The sequence below is a fragment of the Cynocephalus volans genome, chromosome 1 (assembly GCF_027409185.1).
Source record: "Cynocephalus volans isolate mCynVol1 chromosome 1, mCynVol1.pri, whole genome shotgun sequence".
Taxonomy (NCBI): domain Eukaryota; kingdom Metazoa; phylum Chordata; class Mammalia; order Dermoptera; family Cynocephalidae; genus Cynocephalus; species Cynocephalus volans.
In genome coordinates this window covers 12,781,788-12,801,701 of record NC_084460.1, presented here as the reverse complement: position 1 = coordinate 12,801,701, position 19,914 = coordinate 12,781,788, and the positions used below count along the sequence as shown (strand labels likewise).

The window sequence follows — 19,914 nt, the reverse complement described above, 5'->3', positions numbered from 1 at the left end:
GGGAGCAGAAAACGCCGTGGTCCTGAGTTGAGAATGAGCAGCTTAGCACTTCTGCAAAAAGAGGACTTGGAATAGTAGTGGGCTTTTGAGATCTTTATTCCACTCATACGTTCATTAACTTATTTATCATTTATTCATCAAAATATGAGTCAAGCACTGTCCCAGACATAGTCCCCTGGCCTTAAGAAGCTTCTGTCCTAGTGGGGGACACAGACAAAAAGTAATACAATAATAAGAAAATTATGTAACATGTTAGAAGACAAGCACTATAGAAGAGAAGGAAATTAGGGTAAAGAGGACCAAGAGTATGGGGATGGGGAGGTCATGGAGGGTCTTGCGGGGAAGGTGAGACGTGGGTCCCTTGAGGGACATGCGGCACTGAGGCACGCAGATATGGGGGAGAGCATTCCAGCAAGTGGGGCAGCAGCACAAAGGTGTGCTGCAGAAACAGTAAGGAAGCTGGTGTGGCTGAAGCAGAGCGGGAAGCAGAAGGACCGTGGGGGACCCAATCAGACAGGTGAAAGAATTGGGTCATGTTCAGCAATGCCCAGGACTGTGGCTTTTCCTCTGGGAGAAATGGGTGGGCATTGTAGGGTTCGTCGCTATCATTCTAAGATCAGTATAGGCAGGGACACCAAGGAATTCCAGCCCAACTGATGGAAAAAGGCACCTAGGAAGTCTGGGCCTCCCCTGCCATGGTGGGACCCTGGGGTGGAGTCCCAGCACAGAGGCAGGCCACAGTGGTCTTGTGGATGGTGCTGAAAGAGAAGAGTAGGCTGGTTCTTCTAAGTGCCCATTATCTGAAAAGTGAATAGTGTCGCCTCCTTGGGAAACTCTGTTTATTATTTTTTAATTTAAGAGACTTTTTGACTTCCTAAAATGGCAATAACAAGCTATTCCCTAGAATTAAAATATAAGCACATGCCCAAAGCCATATAAAAAGAAAAGTACCTGAAGGAGTCTATAAAACTTTAAATTTCAGCAGAGTACTAATTTAATCAGCGAAACTTTGTCTACATCGTTTTTGCTGTCTCCATTAAGCATGGTATATGGTCTCTGAGAACTGAATATCTGCATCCAAAAGGGAAGTTACATTCGCCTTTTATTTCTAACAGATGTGGGCATCAAATGTTTATGGGCGTGAAAAAGACTTTCCATTAAAGAAAACTCTGGCAAGTAGCAGGATTTTCTTTTATTATGTGGTTTAATGCACGAAACATTTCTTTTGAAATCACTGAGGCCACATAAACATGAAAGAAGCAGTGTAGTATTTTCATAACACATGTTTGTCTGTCACTGCTGTTTTGGGCAGAATCTGTCCCAAAGTGATCTTTGGGTTACCGGTTTTTAAGTAGCCTCTAGTATTGACCTTCCAGGGGCCTCAAGGACAGTGATGTATCGGTCCCTGGAGACCACTTCTGGGGCTCCAGCTTTCTGCTAACACACAGGCAAAGGTTTCTTTTCCTGAAGTTATTTTATTCCACTTTGCCATTTCCTTCTACGGTTCTTTACAGAAACAGAATTAAATTGTATTGGGAATAACAAGAAGGAAAAATAATTGATTTATATCTTATTGTTTTAACATCTTGCATTAGTATCAGCAGTGATTTATGTTTCCTAATCCTTTGTCCCTCTGTTTTGTATTCTCCACGTCTGTCAAAGGTGCTGAAGGAAGGTCACCCGGTAAACAGGCTCTCAAGGGAAAATGTGTGTGGGAAGTGTCGGGGGAGGTGAACGAAGGATTATTGCCTCATTGATCTTTCACTTTCCTTTCCAAAGCAGGGGACACTGAATTGCATGCTTCTGGTCAGTTACAGGCAGGAGGAAATGCCCAGTAGTCTTTATTTTGTGGTGCGTTAATTGCTTAAATAAAAGGGGAAGTAAGAAAGGTACTTTCTGCAGATGGAAGACTCTGGACATTTGTCCAGGAGGCACTTCTCCATGTATTGAGAACCATTTCTTTTCTCTGCAGATCCCGCTCAGGCTTGACTGTCAGCTTAGTCATTTTCTTTTCTGTCTGCTTGGCCTTGATCAGCTGCTGGCCTTCCTGGGGAGAAAGAGCCCCTGTTTGCTCTTAGCTCCTCGCTGGGCATAGCCATAGCCTGCACATCCCAATGTGACTGCAGTAGACACCCCAGCCCGGGGAAAATGAGTGCGCATTTTCTTACCACTACATGTTGCTTTTGAGCTTTGATCATAAAGACCAAAAAAAAAAAAAAAAAAAGGTAGATACCAGAATACTTATTCTTGGATGCTAGCATATACTATATTTTCCCCAGCATTCACTTTCAATCCACTTCTGACAACTGGCTTGAATCAGTCTCTGCTTTAAACATTTACCATTCTTACCTGAGGTTTTTTAGGCGAAAGCTATGAACGTTCCCATTTTACTGAGTCCTTGTGTGTTACTCATTAAGAGAGAATAACCATGATGGGGTGAGTACCTGACAACATTTCCTAAATACTGCTCTCATTATTTTTTCATCTGTGGCCTCCTGGGTTTCAAGCATTTGATTTGAATTTTTCCTACCCCCTTTCTCAAAGTGCATGACTAAGAAACTGTTGCTTTCTTCAATGATGCTTGGCTATTCTCTTGGAAAAAAGAAGGCAAAAAACAAGTAATACTTTTCCAAGGAATAGCCCAGTCCTGTCCTTCGGCAATGCCACCCTCTCATTTAATGTGATATGGCAGTCCAAACGTTGCTTCTAATACTTGGTACTTGTTTAAAGATATAGAATAGGCATCTTTATACTTTTTCTCAAAAAGGCTAAATATTTTAGGCTTTGTGGGTTGTACAGTCTCTGTCGCAGCTGATCAGCTCTATGTTGTACCATAAAAGCAGCCATAGGCAAATCGTAAATAAGCATGGCTGTGTTCCAATAAAACTTAGTTCACAAGAACAGGTGGTAGACTGGTGTTGACCCACTGGCTTTAGTTTGCTGACCCTTAGTTTGGAAAATGATTATTGGAACTTTGGGCATAGCTGGCTTCTGTCTGCTCTTAGTTGATTAAGAAGATGTGACACCAAGGCATTCTGGCCTAAATTAGTGTGTTCGACTACACACATTATAAAGAAACAACCAACCGACCAAACAAACAAACAAAAGCCAATCAAACTAGGCCAGCTGATCTTTCTGCTTATCTCCTTGGCAGGGACCAAACACAGATCTAGGACGTGACTTAAGTAGATCTGTAAGGATTCTCTTTTCTTCCTTCCCCTGTTGTCTCAAGTTCATTGGAAAATGTTAATCTTTGCTCCACTAAGAAGTCCTTGGCTTCTGCCACTTTCCTTTTTCTGTACAATCATACAATCATCTTAAATCCTCTGCTAAAGGACATTTTAGCCACCTTCTTCCAGCAGCTAGTTTTTTGTGTTGTTTTTTGTTTGTTAGTTTATATATATATTTATATATTTTTTTTAAAAAAAAATATATATATATATTTTTTTTTTAAGTAGAAAGGAATTTGAAGAAAAGAGGAATAAGTAGCCAAAAGCCAAAGATACTTAGAAAACCAAGCATAGGCTCTTTCTTGCTAAGAAGAAAAGTCAGGAGAGGGGGCAGGGGCAGTGAAAGGATAAACAAAATAGTTGGATAGTTTCTAAATAAGATGTAGAGCTTTAGGGTTGATTAGGTTCTTAACACACCCCCATACTGAATCACTTACTCTGAATCAAACACCAATGTATTTCTATGAAACTTCAGTAAAATGCTTAGAAGAAAAATCCACCATCTTTGTGCAAATACATGTCATATAATTTCATTTTAACTAATAAATATGTGTGTGTATATATGATATATGCATGTACATCTATGTATGTATAAATATATACTGTGTGCATATTAAATTCTGAACGTATCTTGTTTCAAAATCTCAAGTTTTTTCAATTAAATACTGATGAAATTTTATAGAGATCAAGACGTCTTCTAGTAATTGGAATTATACCCTACTCGATGATTTATTGTAACTGGCATTGCATACACATTGTTACACTGCTATAGGAAAATTCCAGTGGAGACATTGTTTAAGAAGCAATGCCAAGAGTTTACAGGTTTATACTAGAAATTAGTGACTTTGGCTTCTTTGTTGGTATTTAATTTTATGTATAAAATGCTATTGTGTCAAAGTATAGGAATTTTATAATAACAAGAAAGCCAAGTCCTTTTTGGATAATCTTTATTTTTTAGTGTTATTTTGAAAAATTAACTTGGGGACTACTCTTGTGCCTTAGTTAAGAATGTGATGGATGCTGTCTGTAAGTCACATCAGCAAATACGTACATCAAGTCAGCTCTGCCCAGGACAATAGTTATTTCTTTTGTGATTCTGATCTTACCTTGGGGATTTCTTTTTTGTTCTTGACTAAATTAAAAATATAAATAATTAATGAAAAAGAAAAATCAACAAAGGCTTACAATATTAAAATGTGCATCCTATTATTTATGCATATCTAAATGTATAAGAATCTTTTTTGATTTTATTGCATAATAAGATAAACTTAACCAGAATTCCATCTCTACCAAATTTTTAGTCATTTAGAAAGGAACTAGACAGTGTTTGGTATTTTTCCTTTCTATGAGATAAGGTTTGTTAGTAAATCAAACAATATTTCAATAGAACTGTTGCATATGTTTTGTCAGATTAATACCACTCTAACAGCATTTCATGTACTGATATTTTGCTAATTTTATATAGTATATATCTTAATTAAATAATGTTGATAATTGGAATAGGTACCATTTATTGAGAGCTTATTTTAATGTCAGGCCCTAAACTAGGTGCTTGAAGTTTTTGTTGTTATTATTAGTCATTTAGTCTTCATGATGTTAGGAGGTAGATCATTTTATCACCCCCATTTTATAGATAAAAAGATTAAAGATTTGCTCTGCCTCATTTAAGTTCACCATACATATACTAATAAACAACTTAAGATTATGTAAACTTTTTTATTTTTAATTTTTATTATATTTTTAGTATATTCATTCTTACAAATCGTGATATTTCTTTATGCCCTTTGCCTGACCTGCCACTTCCCAAACCCCCTCCCACCCTCCCCCGCATCTCTAGTCTCCTTAGATTTGTTCCCTCCTTCTGAAAGGTCAACGTATTGTTGTGGTCTATTCTTTCTTTCCTTCCTTCCTTCCTTCCTAGCAGCCAGTTAGGAGTGAAAATGTGATATTTCTGCTTCTGGGTCTGGCTTATTCCGCTTAACATAATTTTCTCTAGACTCATTCATGTTGCTGCAAATGGCAGAATTTCATTCTTTCTTATGGCTGAGTAGTGGTCCATGGTGTATATATACCACATTTTCTTTATCCAGTTGTCCATCCATGGACACAAGTTGGTTCCATGTCTTGCCTTTTGTAAATAGAGCTGTGATGAACATGGGAGTGCAGGTATCCCTTCCACATGATGATTTCCATTCCTTTGGATATATACCCAGTAGTGGGATTGCTGGATCATACGGTAGCTCTATCTGTAGTCGTCTGAGAGACCTCCATGCTATTTTCCATAATGGCTGTGCTAGTTTACAGTCCCAACAACAGTTGTAAACATTTTTTTAAAGTACTGCTCCACGCAGTATGTTGGCATTTTTACTTCAAATTATGCAAGGTGTTATGGCATTTTGCATTTTAATATCACAGAGGTAAATAAAAGTATTAAATTATTTATCTTCATCCATTACAGATACTGTGCAAGAGAAGGCCATCTACTAATTCTCTTTCAATCAGCCTGAGTAACATTAAAAAATAATTATGTAAAAACTTCTCCCAAATATTTGCTCAGAAAAATGCTTTTTGATCAATTGATTTAAATAATGTTGTTTTGCAGTTAAAAGGCTTCTTTCACAATCTATTGAAGGGAGAATCTCTCCTATGGATGGTTTTATTCCACAGCGAATGTCTCCTCCAGATATATGGATTTTTAAGCCACTTGAAGCTATTTAAAACATGGCTAATTCTAGATATATTACAGATATGTATTTCTAGATATGTGTTTGATTACAAATAAATGTTTCAGACCCATCCCTATATTTCACAGATTGACTTGGAAAAGGGCCAGCTGAACAGCTGGGGAGCTGCTGGATACCATTTTAAAGACTTAATTCTCAGAGGTTCACAAGGGGCCCTGCCTTTTGTGCTCAAGACTGTGAGTTTTTTAAGGCCCGTAGGCTTTAGTCTTCACCACCAATTGTATTTACAGTGTTTTAAACAACTTGGTTTTTTGTTGAGTCACCTTATTATTTTTCTCTCATCCCAAGACACCCCTTCCATTTACAAGAAACAACAAAAGGAACAGAAAAGAATAAAAACTAACAGTGAAAGACATCCACGGGTATTCTTCTCTGAGCACCACTTTCTGAGGCATTATCCTTTGTAACACTTTATAACAGGCACTAAGTGAAAAGAAGGAGTAAAAAGAAACTTTACATGATTAGGAAAGGATAAGAATTGAAGATACTGAAAGGGGTAATAGGAAATGAAAATATGGTGACAGAAAAAGAAAAGTAATTCTGTTGGCTACAATGGTATTTTCCACAACCTGCTCACATTGACTTCTCCTTGCGGACCTGGATTTCTTACTTCCTCAAATCCCATTCTGTTGCTAAAAAGGGTTTTAATATGATCAGCCACGAAGCAGCACATGCTGCGGACACGTTTCTCACTTGGTTCTGTTCCTTTCTTACTTAAGTACTCAATGTATCCCCTGCAATAATTACAGTAGTTTTTAATTTGTCCCTTTAGTTGTAGGGAAAAAAAGAAAAAGAAAAGTCTCTCATTTCTTCCCTAAGGAAGCTGGGGCTAATAACTGGAGTTGTGACTTCTTTTTCATCGTAAGCCCAATCAATTTGATTTTTTTTTTTTCCTCCTAAATGAAAAAATAAGCTAAGGCCAGCAAAAAGCTGTAATTGGGTCACTAATTAAATGTCAGGCATCTGCCGCCTGATCGAGTTGAGGGCTTATTAGTTGAAGGAAATAAAATCATAAACTGCTGTTTGTGACAGTGAATGCAAAAGAGGGGAGGGATAAAGCTGGTTTGCTCACTGCTGGATAGATCTCTTTACCGATGTAACCCCAAGATTTATGGAGATAAATGATTAGGTGAGTATAAGACATTAAATAGATTATGCTGCAAGTTTTGGCTCCAGGTATCTAAATCCTTCATATATGCAGTGTTATCACTACCCTGTGGATTAAAGAACAAAACTGCTGTGAGCAGGCAGCCCCAACCCAGACACCTGAGATATAAGGGTGTACCTGCCAAGGAGAGCTTAGAAGGAGCAGCCCAGGTCCTAGGAGGAGAAACGAGAGGACAACATCGCTTGTCAGATGGGACCTGAGAATTGTCTGCTGGATTGGGTTAAGGAAGGGTCTTGGGACAGCTCTTTTGGCAAAATCATAGGGAGGGACGCCTTATTAGAGCGGATTCAAGAGAGATTGGGAGGAGAAGAAATGGAAGCAACAAGTACAGGCAACTCCTTCCAGGAGTTTTGCTATGAAGGTGTCTAGTAAAATGAGACCATAGCAGGGGAAATGGGGTTACCAAAAGCATCTGGATGCAGTGAGGGTGACAACAGGTAGGGGGAAGGCTTGGACACTGTGGTCTTGAAATCTCCCAGTAAGATGATAATGTTTAATTTTGTTTTCTAAGCACACGAGCAAGTTTTTCCATAAATTGCATTTTCCCATGTCAAAATATGGCTTATTTTCTACCAAAAGCATTAGCTCCTATAGATCAATCACAACTATAATGAGTTTTAAGTGACTACTGCATTTCTTTTATTATGCAGCATTTTTACATAGAGGTAGTGCTGAGGACATGGAGATATTTTGGATTTCAGGAAAATACAGTATTTGTTCCAAGAACTACAGCCCAAGCCCTGTTTACCAAGCCCTGTGCTGATGATAGGGCATTTCTGTCTAAACCTTACTGGGACATCTTAGGGCCAGGTGTAGATCAGCCAACCTTCCTCCTCAAAGCTGGGGGCAGTCTGGAACCTAGAAGGAGAAGGCAGAAAGTGATCTCCTATGACTGTCATTTCAGTACCCCATGGATATTTCTTTCTTCTTTTTTTCTTTTTTACTTTCTTCATTTGTTTATTGATTCACTTAGTCAATAAATATCTAATGAGCACCTACTGTGTGTGAGGCACTGGGCTCCGAGCTGGGGGTAGAGTGGTGAGCCAAACTAGACAAAGCTCTGCCCTGATGGAGAGTATAATCCACATGGCTGCACACTGGCCCCTCTGAGATTTCAGTCATGAGTTTAGAGGCAGGATTGTAATTGTTGGGTGCTATTGTGTCCTTCAGAGAAGCACCATTGGGCAGGTTTTGGATAGTCACCTTTCTGTTTTTAGCCAATATGGGACATTAGTTCTTTCAATGACCCTTCCACTTGCAGTGTCTACAAATATCCCTAACAATATCTATCCTTTTTCGGATTCCTGATGCAGGATTCCTTTGAGGATTTCTTTCAGTGCTGGTCGTGTGATGATGAAATCCCACAGTTTTTGTTTGTCTGGAAAATACACTATTTCCCCCTCATTTCTGAAGGATAGCCTTGCTGGGTATAGCATTCTTGGCTGCCAGTTTTTTTCTTTTAGTATTTTGAATATGTCATCCCGTTTTCTTCTGGCCTGAAGAGTTTCTCTTGAGAAGTCAGCTGTTAGTCTGAGGGGGATTTCCTTCCAGGTGACCTAATGCTTTTCTCTTGCTTCTTTTAAGATTCTCTCTTTTTCTTTGAGCTTTGCCCATTTGAATATAATGAGTCTTGAAGTGGATCTTTTTGGGTTGAATCTGTTTGTCGGGATCTTTGAGCCTCCTGGACTTGAATGTCCATGTCTCTCCCTATACCTGGGAAGTTTTCTTTTATTATTTCATTGAATGGGTTTTTCATGCCTTTTCCTTTCTCCTCCCCTTCTGCAACATCCGTAATTCAAATGTTTGTTCATGTAAGATTGTCTGCTAGCTCTTTTAGATTTTCTTCATTTTCTTAAATTCTTTTTTTGTTGTTGTTTTTTGTTTTTGGGTTTTTGTCTCTTTTTTTGGTTGTTGTTATTGTTGTTTTTTTGTCCACCTTGGTTATTTCAAAAAGACTGTCTTCAAGATCCGAAATTCTTTCTGCTGCTTGTTTTAGCCTGCAACTTAAGCTCTCAGTTGTGTTTTTTATTTCTTTGAGTGAATCTTTCAGCTCCATGAGTTCTGCTACATTCATTTTTAAGGTATTAATCTCTTTGTAAATTTCCTCCTTCATATCCTAGATTTTTTTTTTCTCATTTCATTATTTTGTCTGAGTCTTCTCATATCTCAGTGAGTTTCCTTAAGATTGTTGCTCAGAATTCCTTTCAGTCATTTCAAGAGTTTCCTGCCCTATAGATCTGGTATTTGAGAGTTATTGTATGCTTTTGGTGGTGTCATATTTTCTTGTTTTTTTTTTTGTATATCTAGTATCTGTACATTGATGTCTGGTCATTTGGTAGAGAAGTTGCTTCTTTTGTTACTCTGGAGTAGGCTTTGAGGAGAGAGACAGCCTCTTCTTTTTTGACCTCCACTGGTTACTCTACTTGTGTCAATGCAGTTGAGTGTCTGGGGGGCTACCTGCATGGTGGCTGTGGCTACTGCTGTGGCACTGAGCTGCTTTTACAGCAGTCATGGCTGTGGTGGGCCACCCCTGTGAAAGTGGTGTTTTTGCTGTACTCCTTGCCTGCTTCCAGGCAGGGGATGCTGCCCTTGGCTCCTGCTTAGGACCCCAAGTGTGCTCCTTGCCTGTTTCCAGGAGGGGGAGGCTGACTTCGGTTCCTGCCTAGGACCCTGGGTATGCTCCTTGTTGCTTCTGGGCTGAGGGGGCTGCCCTTGGCTCCTGCTTAGGACCCCAAGTGTGCTCCCTGCCTGCTTCCAGGAGGGGGAGGCTGACTTCGGTTCCTGCCTAGGACCCTGGGTATGCTCCTTGTTGCTTCTGGGCTGAGGGGGCTGCCTTTGGCTCCTGCCTAGGACCCTGGGTATGCCTTTTGCCTGCTTTCAGGTGGATGGCTTATGGATATTTCAAAATCAGCAGTCTCCATCTTAGACCCATGACATTTATGGAGGAAATTGTACCCCAAAACTATATTGCAGGATAGTAGTAAATGTATGAGGAAAACTAAAATCTATCCTTCTATTTCTCACATGACCTTGGATAAGGTTTTTGGTTATCATCTGTCAACTCAGCGGCCATTCTTTGGATGTGAGGATGGTAGTATTAACTACCAGAAATGTTTTCAAAAGGCACTCTGTATATTGAAGATTCTAATTATCTTCTTCAAGGCAGCATCAATGCTGATTATTAAACAGTTTTATAATCCTAACCTGAATTTTTTTCAATGCAGTCCTTCAAATTATCTTTTTGCAATGATGAATCTTTCCTAAAGCATTTAATTCTGCACACCCTAAGAGAAATACCACTGTTTATTCATGAATGCTACTGAACAAAAACTATATTTATTTTATGTTGAGACTGTAAATATCAGAAATTTATGGATGATGGTTTCTTAAGAAATAAGCACTATTGGCTCTAAAATGACTGGCAGTTCTATTAAAAGGGATTTTGAACAAGCTTTGAGGCAGAGACTTCTGCAGAAGAATTTATGCACTTTGCCAGCTGTAAAGAGGTACTGGGGTGGAATATCAAAAACGTACTTATTCTCAACATGCCATGGTGGTTATAGGTGAACTCTAAAGTTTTTCCTCTTTACTGTCTAAGCAGTCTTTGGAGTCATCTATTTGATGATTAGCTGTAATATGTTTTCCTAATTATGAAAAATCTGTGCAATCATCTCTACCACAGAGTCTCTAAAAGCTGGTTTTGAATTGCAAAAATGGAATGACCTACTTAATAAATTCAAACATAATCACCAAAAATAAATGTTGATTTGCCTGGACATTCATGAAATGATTATTTCTTCACCAGCTGAACAAACACGTCTCTGCATTTTGCCAAATTTCGTTTTTTAAATTTTACACATCACCTAGCTACCTCCCTTTTCTTCCCCCTCCTTTACATTAATCACAAACTGCCCTAAGCCAGGAGTTTTATTGATAGAACCAACCAGTGCATCTTTGCATTTCAACACATTGGCTGATTAAAAATCAATGCCTAGTTAGAGATGCAATTTGCCTTTTGATTAGCGTTCCAGTCATGGGTTTGCTGTCCTGCAACCATCTGCTTAATCAGCTCCTTTTGGTTTGGATCACCCTGAACTGTGGACAGTGAGATGTACATCTGCATGAGTCTCTACCGAGAGGTTCGTGTTCCTATTTATTATACCCCTTTGTTCATAAAAGGGACAAAAAGCCCGGCAAGTTCTAGTTAAAGCCTGTCATAAAGGTTGAATAAGACATTATGTAAAGTCATGACTTCTATTTTAACTTTTCTAAAATGTAAATATAGTTTAAGGGAAATGCTATTCTCAGCAGAGTGAGGGCATGAGTCAACATCAGCCTGGTTCAATGCTTACTTGTTTCTTCCCTGAACCAGTTATGTTGAGGTTCTGTTTCCTTTCTTAATATTGACTCTCTCTCTCCACTGGGTTTTTGGTCAGATATTAAGAGAAAAATAAAAACATTTCCAAAAATCCAGTGTTTTTAAAACCTCAAAATCCATTGATACAGGAACTTTGGACTGATCTATGGTTTGCCTTGTATCCTACACATGGCCTGGCAGCTTACTTTGTAGAAAGGACCTCGACCAGCTTGCCATGTAGTATCACCATCCTCAGTACACATTCTTGGTGTTGGCTTGTGGATATGTTTTCTGGGGGCATTGCAATGATCTGCATGCCTGCGGTCTTGTAACACGTGAACATATACAGGAAAGGTTTTTCCTCTGAAGCAATTGGCTTGTCATTGACAGACCTCATGGAATCAGCTTACAAATGTTGTAGGTTTGTTTGCCAAAACTTGTCTGTTAAATTATTATTTTACTAAATGACCAATTTCCCATATGTCTGATCATTTCTGAGCTGTAGTTTTATCCTTGACCCTTCCTTGACCTCTACTGTTTTTGAATAAATATATTTTTTGTCTAAATGAATATATATAATAGACAATTCATAAAATTCATAAAAGTAGAAAATAAAATCATTATTTCCACAATCCAAACACAACTACTGTTCACAGTGTGATATATTTTTGTAGAATTTTTCTTTCCCATGTTCATATAATTAATTATTTTTATTTATTTTTTATCACAAATGAGAATGATTTTATAACTCATGTTTTAGGGAAATTTTCTGTTATGGGATTTATCTTCTCACTGTGTATATAGTTTGTGCAATGTATCACACAAACCATATTCATAGGAGAGTGCATAAAATACATCTGAACATTTAAAGAATAACTATCATCAAATAAATACTTCTTGGAACCAATGTCCTTATCAACAGTAGCCAGCCACCCACAAGCCCATACTTGCATCCTGTCTTTCTCCCCTAAAGGTAACCTCTCTCCTGACTTCTAATATCCTACATGTGCATTCCTAAAAATGTACTTTATTTTTTCCTAAATTTGAACCTTATGTAAATGAAATCATACTGTATGTATTCTTTTCCAAATTGCTCCTTTTGCTTGAAATTATATTTGTGAGATTCATTCAGGTTGTTGCATCTACTTTTAGTTAATTTACCTTTAATACTGTATAATATTTCATTGAGTGGATTTGCTGTAATTTATATATTCATCTTACTCTTAATGAGCATTTGGGAAAATTCCAGTTTAGAACTCTTACTTGTAATAATGCTGTGAATGATTTGGGGCATGTCTCTTTGGGGATATGTGCAAATTTTTCCCTAGTGAATACCTATGAGTGGAATTTCTGGAGCAAAGACATCTTCAGCTTTGCTAGACAGTGCCCACCAGCAGTGAGTGAGAGTTTCTGTTGCTCCAATTCCTCACCAGTATTGGTGTTGTCCGTGTTCTGGATTTTAACTGTTCTAATAGGTGTATAATGGTATCTTATTGTTTTAATTTATATTTCCCTGATAACGTATGATATGGAGCATATTTCCATATGCTTATTTGCCATCTGTACATTGTCCTTGGTGAGGTGTTTTTTAAGGTCTTTGGAACATTTTTAATAGGGTTGTTCATTTTCTTATTGTTGAATTTTAAGAGTTCTTTAAATATTTTGGATAACAGTCCTTTATCAGATGTGTCTTTTACAAATTCTCACAGTCTGTGGCTTGCCCTCTTATTTTCTTGACATTGTTTCTTCAGAGCAGAATTTTTCCATCTTAATGAAGCCCAGCTTATTAATTATTTCTTTCATGGACCATACCTTTGTTGTTATATCTAAAAAGTCATTGCCATACCCAAGGTCATCTACATTTTCTCCTATATTATCTTCTAGAAGTTTCATAGTTTTGCATTTACATTTAGGTCTGTGATTCATTTTGAGTTAATTTGTCTGAAGCTCTGTGTCTAGATTCATTGTTTTTTGTTTTTTGGGTTTGTTGTTGTTGTTGTTGTTTTTCATGTGAGTGTCCAGTTGTCCCAGCACCATTTGTTGAACAGACTATCTTTACTTCATTGTATTGTCCTTGCTCCTTTGTCAAAGATAAGTTAACTAAATTTATGAGGATCTACTTCTGGGCTTTTTATTCTTCCCCACTGATCTATTTGTTTGTTCTTTCACCAATACCACACTGTCTTGATTACTGTAGATTTATAGTAAGTCTGAAAGTCTGATAGTGTAAATCTTCCAATTTTGTTTTTCTCCTTTAGTATTGTAATAGCTATTCTGGATCTTTTTCTTCTCCATATAAACTTTAGAATCAGTTTGTTGATATCTACAAAATAACTTGCTGGGATTTTGATTGCAATTGTATTGAATATATAGAACAAGTTGGGAAAAACTGACATCTTGACAATATGTCTTCTTATCCACGAACATGAATCATCTCTCCATTCATTTAATTCTTCCTTGATTTTTTTCAACAGTGTTTTGGCAGTTTTCCTCATGTAGATCTTGTACAAGTTTTGTTAGATTTATACCTAAGTACTTCATTTTGGGGGTACTAATGTAAATGGTATTGTATTTTTAAGGTAAAATTCCATTTGTTTACTGCTGGCATATAGGAAAGCAATTAACTTTTGTATATTAACCTTGTAACCTGCAAATTTGCTAAAATCTCTTATTCATTCCAGGATGGTTTTTTGGTCAATTTTTTGAATTTTCTACGTAGATGATTATTTCATCTACTAAGACAGTCTTATTTCTCCATTCCCAGTATGTATACATTTTATTTATTTTTCTTATTTTATTGCATTAGCTAGCACTTCCAGTACAATGTTGAGAAGGAGTGGTGAGAGAGGTTATCCTTTCCTTGTTCTTGATCTTAGGGAAAGCCTCTAATTTTACTGTTAAGTGTGATGTTAGGCTTAGTTTTTTTGTAGACATTCTTTATCAAGTTGTAAAGGTCCTCTCTATTCCTAGTTTATTGAGAGTGTTTATCGTAAATGGGTATTGACTTCCATCTAATACTTTTTCTGCATCTACTAATACAATTATGTGATTTTTATTCTTTAGCCTGTTGATGTGAAGGATTACATTAATTTATTTGTGAATGTTGAACCAGTCTTGCATACCTGGGATAAATCCTACTTTGTTGTGGTGTATAATTCCTTTTAGACATTATTAGATTCAATTTGCTAAAATTTTTTAAGGATTTTGTTATCTATGTTCATGAGAGATATTGGTCTGTAATTTTCTTTTCTTGTAATGTCTTTGTCTGGTTGTGTTAGGGTAATTCTTGCCTTGTGGAATGAGTTAGTAAGTATTCCTTTTGCTTCTATCTTCTGAAAGAGATTGCAAAGAATAGGTATAATTCCTTTCTTAAATGTTTGGTAGAATTCACCACTGAAACCTTATGAGGCCTGGTGCTTTCTGTTTTGGGAGATTATCAATTATTAATTCAATTTCTTTAATAGACATAGGCCCATTCAGATTACCTATTTCTTCTGTATATTTTGGCAAATCGTGTCTTTAAAGGAATACATCCATTTCATCTAGGTTGTCAAATTTGTGAGCATGGATTTGATTATAGTATTTCTTCATTATCCTTCTAATGTCCATGGGATCTATAGTGATGTCTCATTCATTTCTGGTATTAGTAATTTGTGTTTCCCTCTAAGCACTGCTTTTGCTGTATCTCAGAAATTTTGATGAGTTTTGTTTCCATTCTCATTTAGTTCAAAATACTTTTTAATTTCTCTTGAGACTTCTTTGACTCCTGTGTTATTTATAAGTGTGTTGTTTGATCTTCATGTAATGGGATTTTCCAGTTATCTTCCTGTTATTGATTTCTAGTTTAATTTCACTGTCATCTGAGAGCAGACATTGTATGATTTCTATTCTTTTTAATTTGTTCAGGTATGTTTTATGGTCCAGAATGTATTGTATCTTGGTGAATTTTCCATGTGAGGTTTAGGAGAATGTGTTTTCTGCTGTTATTTTACTATCTTCTTTTTTTGTTGGGGGGATTTTATAACCCACGTTTTCTCTAGCCCTTGCCCTGCCCTTGCCAGCAAAACAATTGTGGCAAATTATCCTGGAACTGGTTTACTGCACTTGTCTAGCAGCCTCTTGGACATAAGCAGAGGCACTGGCAAAATAAAAACCTCAAAAAAATTTCCTATTAAATTATTGAATAATCATTGGGCAAAGTAATCATAGGGTGGGTTGATTTTCAGTGAATTGGTATCTTCCTCTCCCAGTATTCAATCAACATAGGCCCTCCTGCAGTCATGTTCCTAATGTGATGCCTGGCTGTGAGGATTTCTTTGCTATCAACTGGACAAAGGAACTGATCCACACATTGGACCTGTGAGCACCTTGTCCTCATACACACCCTTTAATGAAGTATTTGAATTGTTGGAGCATATGGCTACTAAGCCCAATGATAAGACTCCCTAAACTCTAGCTTTTCTCTCTCAACTTTAAGGGCTCTAGCTCCAAATACATAACTCAAAATAAAGAGTAAAACTGAGAAGAGCTGGTCGATGTATCTTACAATTCATAATTCAGTTTATGAGATAGAGGGAAATGGCAGAGATGATTAAAACCTGTTGCAAGAATCACAGTTCTTGGAGGGCATCTCAAGTGCACCACTGCATTCCCAATGTCTAGAGTAGTCCCCGGCACACAGTAGGAGCCTGTTTTACAAACAATGTCCTTATTCAGATTCCCAGGCAGAGGTCTTCCTTTAGTAAAGATTTCTTCTACAAAAAGTCTTTCACCAAGCAAATTCAGAAGAGACTAGCACACTGTCCCTTTCTTATCCTACCTTCAAGGCATGTCTGGTAAGTAAAGAGAGTCTCCAAAGAGACTAAATCTAACTCATTGCTTTCCACCCATTTTGTTCTGAAGCTGGCTGTGCAGACTCAGCCTTTGCCCTGCAGATAGTGAAGTCCACACCAGTCTCACCTGAAGATTTCATGTGATAAAAATAAATCTGGGGCAAACAGGTGAGGAATTAGGGAAGATAGCAGACTGTGTGTGATGTATTTGTCTGACACCTGTACAAGTCAGAGTATTTTGTTCCCTGGGAGTAAAGTAAATAAATAGGATGCCTCCAGAAGACAGGAATCATCTTCAGTAAGATGCCATACACCCCTTTCTTGTCCCTTTTATATAATTTCAGGTATACGTATCTGTATGTAAAAATTCCCTTTCACTAATTGCATATATATATATGCAAGTATTTTCTTTAATACACACCTACCCTTTTCTGTGATTCAAACAAATATATCCAATGCTACTAATTTTTCATAATAGTCTCAATTATGATAGCAAAATAACTCAGTTCTGGGAAAGTATACCAATAACTATCTTGAATTGTAGCAACAGTAAAAATGAGAGTTTCAACTGAGCAATTTGAGTTTTTTAATTAAGTATTTGTGTGCAAAAACCCATGATGTCACCACTAATGGTTAATTTATTTGTTTGTTTGACTGATAATGAATATGAGCGGATTGCTTTAATAAAGATGAATTGCTTTTAATCCTTATTTTAAAATTCCTTTAATTTAGTTTAACAGAAGCCACTTTATTGCAACTTCTGGAAGAAATGCAGAAACTTCTTTCAAAATTTCTTTCAGAAGTTCCATGCCAGATTTTAACACTTTCCGTGAGAAATGAGAAGGGCATTGTTAACATGCTCTGTTTCATTTGAAACACTCTTAACTTTTGGTAGTCAGCTCAGTAAATGGGATCGACTGCTTTTAACCTGGGACAATGACATACTGCACCAGGATATGCCACTAGCCAAGTTGTCACTTTTTCTTTTTGTATTGGCAGGGGTTGGTGAAAATTTCTGTTCAAGTATCCATTTTCTATCTTCGACTATATATTTGTTTTGTCACCTAACAGAGTTACAGATGTAATTTAAGGAACAAACTGACCCTTTTTCTGCTATCTTGCATGAAGTAAGGAAGTCATTTTGACCCTCAGCCCCATAGTTACAGGAAAATCAGTGTAGACTATATATCTTCTGATGGTCCCCAAAGGAGTGCTCCAAATCCCCACATTTATTTAATATATCTTTATTGAACAGCTAACATGTGCTGTGAACTAAATTATTGAGGGGATGTACACATGTAAGAGATATGGCATCATGGTAGAGAGAAAGTGGCCGGGGCTCTAGAATACCAAGCCCTAGCAGCCGTTTATCAGCTGAAACTTAACTTATCTTGGCCTCAGTTTCCTATTATATGGGAATTATAATTCCTACATGCACGGTTATTGTGGAGACTAAATAAAATAACATAAACAGCATTGCCACATTGGAGATGCTCAATCCCTGTTGGTTTCTCATTCTCTCTATATCATGGATTTAGAGTCACATTGGAATGGCCCACATCCATACTCAGACAGGAATTCAAAGAACCCTCGAGCAAGTGACACCTGTATGGCATAATGAATTGTGGGGGTATTAGGAATGAAAAGCTATAGGCCACCAGTATAAGGAAAGTTGCTGTTTCTTGGAGTTTAGGTGATCAGGTGAGGTGTCATAAAGCTGGCAAAACTTGAGCTGGGCCTTAATGGTTGCTGGATTCCAGTTGCGAATGGAAAGAAAGAGATGAAAGTTTTGGTTGGGTGAAGAGTATGAGCAATATCTTGGCGGTAGAACCACACATGTTACTTTACAAGAACTAAGAGTAGACTAATTTGACTCGAGCAGATAATTTAGGTAGGCATGTGGGGAGCAGATATCGTTTTAAAGATAGACTAATGTTAGTTTGTGGAAGTTAAAAATGTGTTATTTAGTAGTAGGAATCACAAAAGATTTTTGAGTTGAGGATAGTATTTTTAAGAAATCTAGTCCAGCTTTAAAATTCAGGGTGAATAAAAAATTGAGTGTCCAGACTTTCAGTAATCCAGAACTGAATGAATTAGGCTGATGCCAGAAGAGACGGGAGAAAGAGATACAGGACTTCAATGAAGGAAGAATTAATTGGCTTTGGTTATTGATTAGGTATGGAAGTAAGCAAGCAAGAGAAACTAAGACGGATCCAAGTGTTCAAAACTTGTTAATTGGGAAAATTAGAGAAGGTTGAAGTAATTTTGGAAGATAATGTGCTTACTTTTAAATATGTTTAATTTGAAGTGATTACAAGGCATCCAAGTAGAAAGCTCTAGTCAACAGTTGGCATGTTGGAAGATAAATTTAAGAGACATGTCTGGAAATCAAGATGTGAATCATACATCCTCATGGAGCTATTAAACATCTAAAAGAAAATGAGGAGTTTTCAAAGGCTGTGTTTCTCAACTATATCTTGTGTTATTAAACACGCTCATTCAACAATAAATACTCACTGAGACACCGATGCATGTGCTGCATTCCAAGCACCCATCTGTGTACCAGGGATATAGTAGTAAATGCCAGCAAAGTCCCTACTGTCACAGAGCAGTCAGCACATGATAGTTGATATGCATGGTAATGTTCAGTTCTGTTTGCTAGCTGTAACACCATGTCTCTCAAGAAAGCCTATTTGCATGAAAATGAAGAAATGTGGCATTGCCATTAAAATGATTCTAAATCTGCTCTGATTTATTGAGAGTAAATCATTCGCAAATATTGATAACTTATTGTAATTTTCCTGTGACAACCATTGTACTTCACCACGTTGGATGAGAACCTTTGGATGAGGTTTGGAAGAGAGCAAAGAGGCTCAAAACTGAACCTTGGGGAATGGACACATGTAATGGATGGGAAAGTAGCCTGTAGCTTAAATAAATCAGTGGATGGATGGATGATGGATGGACAAACAGACATCAAAGCTGGCAGGCAGGCAGACAGGTAGACAGGCAGACAGAGCAATGATAGATAGATAGATAGATAGATAGATAGATAGATAGATAGATAGATAGATAGATAGATAGATAGATAGACAGGCAGACAGACAGACAGAAAGGTAGATAAAAAGAGAGAAGTAAAGAGTAGAGATCTGGAGGACTAGGAAGAGAGCCAACTAGGGCAGTGCCACTGAAACAGAGGGAAGAAAAAATTGAGAAAGAAGACGTGTTCCATAGAGTTTAATGATACGGGTGGGTCTGAAGGATGAGGGCTTGGGAACGGAAAGCCACTGCTAAAATTTCAAAAAGCAGTTCAGCAAAATAGAGAGGAGTGAAGGTAACATTGATGGGATTATAGAAAATAACATTCCTGGGAAAAAGAAGACACAAAATGACTGAAAGTCTTATGCAAGCTTATTTGTAAACAAACGATAAGTTGATTATGGGAAAGAGAAAGGAATATGTTCAGGAGGTTGGATAGGGTGTAGTTGGGAAGGCATCCAGAATCGCAGAAGTTCAGGCACATCCAATAAAACTACCTGTGGGAGTGTCACAGGAAGTGGATCTTGGCGTCAAGCAGAGGAGG

The 19,914-nt window shown here is 37.5% G+C and overlaps 1 protein-coding gene across 1 annotated transcript in view; it reads left to right on the top strand.

Annotated features, from left to right (window-relative positions):
* MACROD2 (mono-ADP ribosylhydrolase 2) overlaps window positions 1–19,914 on the top strand; it is a 1,973,048-nt gene that overhangs the window by 1,660,321 nt on the left and 292,813 nt on the right. The gene's annotated exons all lie outside the window — the stretch shown is intronic.